Here is a 5,635-nt window from a genome sequence, read left to right as displayed (position 1 = left end):
GCATAAAAGGATATTGTCAAGTTATTCTTTGGCCACAGCCTGGGGGATGTATCCAGAATGGAGAGTGGAAATCTCATTCTACAAACATCCCACAGGCTGTGGCTAAGCCATGTCTCCGCGATATCCTTTCTTCCAGGAGTGCTAATTCAGTAAGGTTCGCAGGAGAGCTTCTGTGAAGTTTGGAAGGTAGGAGACGAGTTACTGGCAGAAGTAAAGCTGTGAGCACCAGGCGTGAGTCGTACTTGGGTAGCAGGAGAGCTTCTGTGAAGTTCGGAAGGTAGGAGACGCGGTTCTGGCAGAATTGAAGCTGTGAGGACGGGACGTGAGTCGTGCTTGGGTAGCTCAGGTGGTAGAGCACTTGCCAGAGAAAGGTAAAGGTCTAGAGTTCGAGTGTCGGTCAGGTACAAAGTTTTAATCTGCCAGGAAGTTTCGTTATTAAAGCTGAGTGCAACTCTGCACAACTCCCAGCACGAATCCCACTCCACAAATTGCCTTGCGTCAGAAATATGTGGAAAACACTGGCGAGAGATATCGACACGAAGGAAGGACATCACACAGTTTTAATCTGCCAGGAAGTTTCGTTATTAAAGTTGAGTGCAAGACTTCACAACCCCCAGCATGAACTCCACTCCACAAATTGCCATGCGTCAGAAATGTGTGGAAAACATTGACGAGAGATATCGACATGAAGGAAGGACATCATCAAATAAAATCCACGGGAATAGAGTAAGCCATACTGTACGGATAGGCAGAGAATGAAATATATCCAACAAATAGTAGAGGATATCGACAGTCAGTACTGTTCTGAGGTGAAGAGTTTGACACACGAGAGAAAGGTGTGGATAGCCGCATCAAAACGAAACACTGACTATAAAGAAAAAGTCCAACCTGGGCCGAGGAACAGAGGACCCCGCACATACTATCATCCGTATGCAGTTCACTCTGCAAAAAGCTCAACATCGTTCAACATGAACAGCGGCCCTGTGGTGAAGTCTAGTCAGTAGGCTCTCATACTAACATACGTTCCTCCTAGTAGGCTGGTACACTTTAACCTTGACGTACACCCCAACGGAGCACTGGAGAAGCTACCACACACAACCAAACAGAATACCAGTGACGAGTTCTATCAATAGATAAGACCTTTGTCATCTGACAGTGTCTATGCGACACGGATCTGGCCCTCCCAAGTTTAATTGCGGACGAGCCTGGGCGTGATAGCAGCGGGTTTGGAGCGCCCGACGACCCACCACGCCGAGGCCGCGCAGCCTCCCAGGCTTCGAACTTCCGCCTCCCCCCGAGGCTACCGATATTACCCCCGAGGGGCTTGTGCTTGTTGCCTGTCTATGACACGCCGCCCACCACCCAATATATATTCAACAGCCTAATTTACATTCCAATCCGGGACGCAGGCCGTCTTCGCTCTGGGCTGCTGCCGATCGCCCTCGCCTCGTCTCCCCGCAGCTGCCTCCCGCTGCCACCCTCGGCCAGCACCCAACACCCTGCCGCTCCCGTATCTCTCACTTCCGGAACCAGACAGCCCCACCAGAGGTCTCCATCATCCCACCGTCAACTGGTCGCTCTTTCCATTTCGCTCTCTACGCCCTTGACCTATAATCGACCGTTAGCGCTGCTGTCGACCCCATTACGTTCACCCCATCCGCTTGAGGGAATTAATCTCCGACCTCAGGGCGAAATTATAGAGGACGAAAGAATATCCGTGAAAGGAAAAGGCAAACGGCCGAGGTTGGAGTCCCGGTCCAGCATAAAGTTTTAATATGCAATCAAGTTTCAAATCAGTATAGACTCGACTGCAGAGTGAAAACTCAGTCTCGAAACAATACCCTATAGACATCAGTCTTCTGACTGGCTTGATGTGACTTCCAGGCCATTGATCTTCATGTGCGAACGCACGAGCTATGCCCGAACTCGTACGGTACTTTGTAGATTAATCTGCCACGAGTAATGAGTATGATGGACAGACATCTATTAGGCGCACTACGAATGTAGTGGTGTGGACATGTTGGGAATGTGGGTCTCACGGGGAGAATGCAAGGGATAAGTCCCTGCAGACGCAATATTCTCTCTACCCTCGGTGGCTCAGATGGATAGAGCGTCTGCCTTGTAAGCAGGAGATCCCGGGTTCGAGTGCCGGTCGGGGCACACATTTTCGACATGTCCCCAATGAAGTATATCAACGCCTCTTTGCATATAGGGTGCCCATATAATTATCATTTCAACCTCCTCATTCCTTTGCAATGCACTTAATTGTCAGGCTTATTCTGTAGCACCTCATCGTAATCGATTGGATTCTTTCTTGTTCCGGTTTTCCCGCTATCATTGACACATTAACATACAATGCTGTGCTCCAAACGTACTCTCTCCGACATTCCTTCCCCAAATTAATACGTATGTTTGGTACCAGTGGACTTGTCTTGCCCAGCAATGCTTTCTTTGCCGGTAATAAATTGCTTTTTATGTCCTCCTTGCTTTGTCCCTCGCGAATAGTTTTTCTTCCAAGCTAGCAGAATTCCTTAAGCCTATCTACGTACTGATCACAATTTGACGTTAACTTTCTCGCTATTCACATTTCTATTAAACCTATTTAGTTTGTCTTTCCCCGGTTTCCCCTCTGTCCGTGTCTTGTATTGATTAGACTATTCATTCCATCCAACATCCTGCAATTCGTCTTATATTTCAGTGAGGATAGCAACGACATAAGCGAATCTTGTCATTGATACCCTTTCACCTTAAATTTCTGTCCCACTCATGAACGCTTAAATTCCGACGTTCCTTCTTCGATATGTAGACTGAACAGTAGGAACGAAAGACGGCCCTTTCTGACGCGATCATTTAGTTCCTGGTCATCCGGTGTTATTGTTCGCTCTAGTTCTTGACTATACGATACGAGCGGGAGAATGCTCCTGTTGGAACAAATGAATGGCAGCTATCTATTATTGTAGAAAAATGTATGTTAGTGCGGATGAGTGGGAAAAACAAACCCGCAATGTTTTGATGCAGCATTCGTAGTCTGGTGCTTGACACTGTTACGTCGTTCAAATATCTGGGCGTAACGTTGCGAAGCGATATGAAATGGAACGAGAATATGAGGATTGTGATAGGGAAAACGGATGGTCGACTTCAGTTTTTCGGAGAATTTTAGGAAAGTGTGGTTCAGCTGTAAAGGAGACCGCATGCAGGACAGTAGAGCGACCTATCCATGAGTCCTGCTTGAGTGTTTGGGATCCGCACCAGGCAGGATTGAAAGAAGACATCGAAGCAATTCAGAGGCGAGCTGCTAGATTTGTTATCGGTAAGTTCGATCAGCACACAATTGTTACGGATATGCTCCAGAATCTCAAGTGGGAATCCGTGGATGGAAGGCGACATTCATTACAAAGAACGCTACTGAGAAACTCTGGAGAACATGCATTTGAAACAGACTGCAGGACGATCCTGCTTTGCGAGTGGAAAGGGAAAGGAAACTACTAGTTTTGGTACCCTCCGCCACGCTCCGTGCGATAGCTTGAGGAGTATGTACATAGATGTAGAAGTAGATATGAGGCGAATATGCCCTGTTTGGAAGACCAGCTGCCTCATTCTAACTTCCCAGCACCTTTAAAATATTTTCCAAAGAATTTAGGTTTGCGAACATATTCGCGCTCTTCTTAACATGCAGCTCTCCTCCCGCACCCCAAGGTCCCCTAACTGAACGAGTTCTCACCCACTAGTCCATCGCTGTAAGTCGCTCGTACCCATCCACTCCCACTTCCCCACCCATTCATTCAGACCCACACACTGTCATTATCCCTTTGTATCTCTTTAAAGCAGAGCGGGATTAGTCGAGCGGTCTTAGGCGCTGCAGTTGTGGACTGTACGGCTGGTCCCGGCGGAGGTTCGAGTCCTCCCTCGGGCATGGGTGGGTGTGTTTATCCTTAGGATAATTTCGGTTAAGTAGCGTGCAAGCTTAGGAACTGACGACCTTAGCAGTTAAGTCCCATAAGATTTCACACACATATGAAAATTTGTATCTCTTTAAGTGTCACTGTTTCCTATTTCACAGCCAAAGGTTCCTACGTTCTGTTGTACTACTGACACTGCCCCGGCTCTCTCTTACTATCATTCCTTCCTACTGCTGCAGTCTCTTCTCACTGTCACTATCTCTCTGTTCCTCGTTACCATCATGAGAGACTCTGTTACTGATTATCGCAGGCAATCACCCAGTCTTTCTCCATCTCCTTATTCCTCGCCCACTGGCACTGCTCGTTCGCCCTTTCCTTTTCCTGGCACTATTCTGTCAGTGTCAGCTACGTTCAACTGCCAATGTGTCCCTTACTGTCTCTCATGCTGCCATAGTCTACATCTACATTTATATCTACATTTATACTCCGCAAGCCACCCAACGGTGTGTGGCCGAGGGCACTTTACGCGCCACTGTCATTACATTCCTTTCCTGTTCCAGTCGCGTATGGTTCGCGGGAAGAACGACTGCCGGAAAGCCTCCGTGCGCCCTCGAATCTCTCTAATTTAACATTCGTGATCACCTCTGGAGGTATAAGTAGGGGGAAGCAATATATTCAATACCTCACTCAGAAACGCACCCTCTTGAAACCTGGCGAGCAAGCTACACCGCGATGCAGAGCGCCTCTCTTGCAGAGTCTGCCACTTGAGTTTGCTAAACATCTCCCTAACGCTATCACGCTTACCAAATAGCCCTGTGACGAAAAACGCCGCTCTTCTTTGGATCTTCTCTATCACCTCCGTCAACCCGACCTGGTACGGATCCCACAATGATGAGCAATACTCAAGTGTTAGGTCGAACGAGTGTTTTGAAAACCATCTCCTTTGTTGATGGACTGCGTTTTCTAAGGACTCTCCCAATGAATCTCAACCTAGCACCCGCCTTACCAACAATTAATTTTATATGATCATTTCACTTCAAATCGTTCTGTACGCATACTCCCAGATATTTTACAGAAGTAACTGCTACCAGTTATCATATACTCATACAATAAAGGATCCTTCTTTCTATGTATTCGCAATACAATACATTTGTCTAGGTTAAGGGTCAGTTGCCACTCCCAGCAACAAGTGCCTATCCGCTGCAGGTCTTCCTGCATTTAGCTGCAATTTTCTAATGCTGCAGCTTCTCTGTATACTACAGCATCAACTGCGAAAAGCCACATAGAACTTCCGACACTATCTACTAGGTGATTTATATATATTGTGAAAAGCAATGGTCCCATAACACTCCCCTGTGACACGCCAGAGGTTAGTTTAACGTCTGTGGACGTCTCTCCCTTGAGAACAACATGCTGTGTTGTGTTTGCTAAAAACTCTTCAATCCAGCCACACAGCTGGTCTGATATTCCGTAGGCTCTTACTTTGTTTATTAGGCAACAGTGCGGAACTGTATCGAACGCCTTCCGGAAGTTAAGGAAAATGGCATCTACCTGGGAGCCTGTATCTAATATTTTCTGGGTCTCATGAACAAATATAACGAGTTGGGTCTCACACGATCGCTGTTTCCGGAATCCTTGTTGATTCGTACAGAGTAGATTCTGGGTTTCCAGAAATGACATGATACGGGAGCAAAACACATGTTCTAAAATGCTACAAGAGATCGATGTCATAGATA

At 47.0% G+C, this 5,635-nt stretch overlaps 1 non-coding gene across 1 annotated transcript; it reads left to right on the top strand.

Annotated features, from left to right (window-relative positions):
- Positions 1 to 2,086: 2,086 nt before the first annotated feature.
- On the top strand, positions 2,087 to 2,160 carry Trnat-ugu (transfer RNA threonine (anticodon UGU)). Its single transcript has one exon. It is a non-coding gene; the product is annotated as a tRNA-Thr (tRNA).
- The last annotated feature ends 3,475 nt before the right edge of the window (positions 2,161 to 5,635 follow it).

The sequence above is a fragment of the Schistocerca serialis genome, chromosome 7 (genome assembly GCF_023864345.2).
Source record: "Schistocerca serialis cubense isolate TAMUIC-IGC-003099 chromosome 7, iqSchSeri2.2, whole genome shotgun sequence".
Classification (NCBI taxonomy): domain Eukaryota; kingdom Metazoa; phylum Arthropoda; class Insecta; order Orthoptera; family Acrididae; genus Schistocerca; species Schistocerca serialis.
The sequence above is the reverse complement of the archived record's forward strand: the minus strand, read 5'-3'. Positions and strand labels throughout refer to the sequence as shown.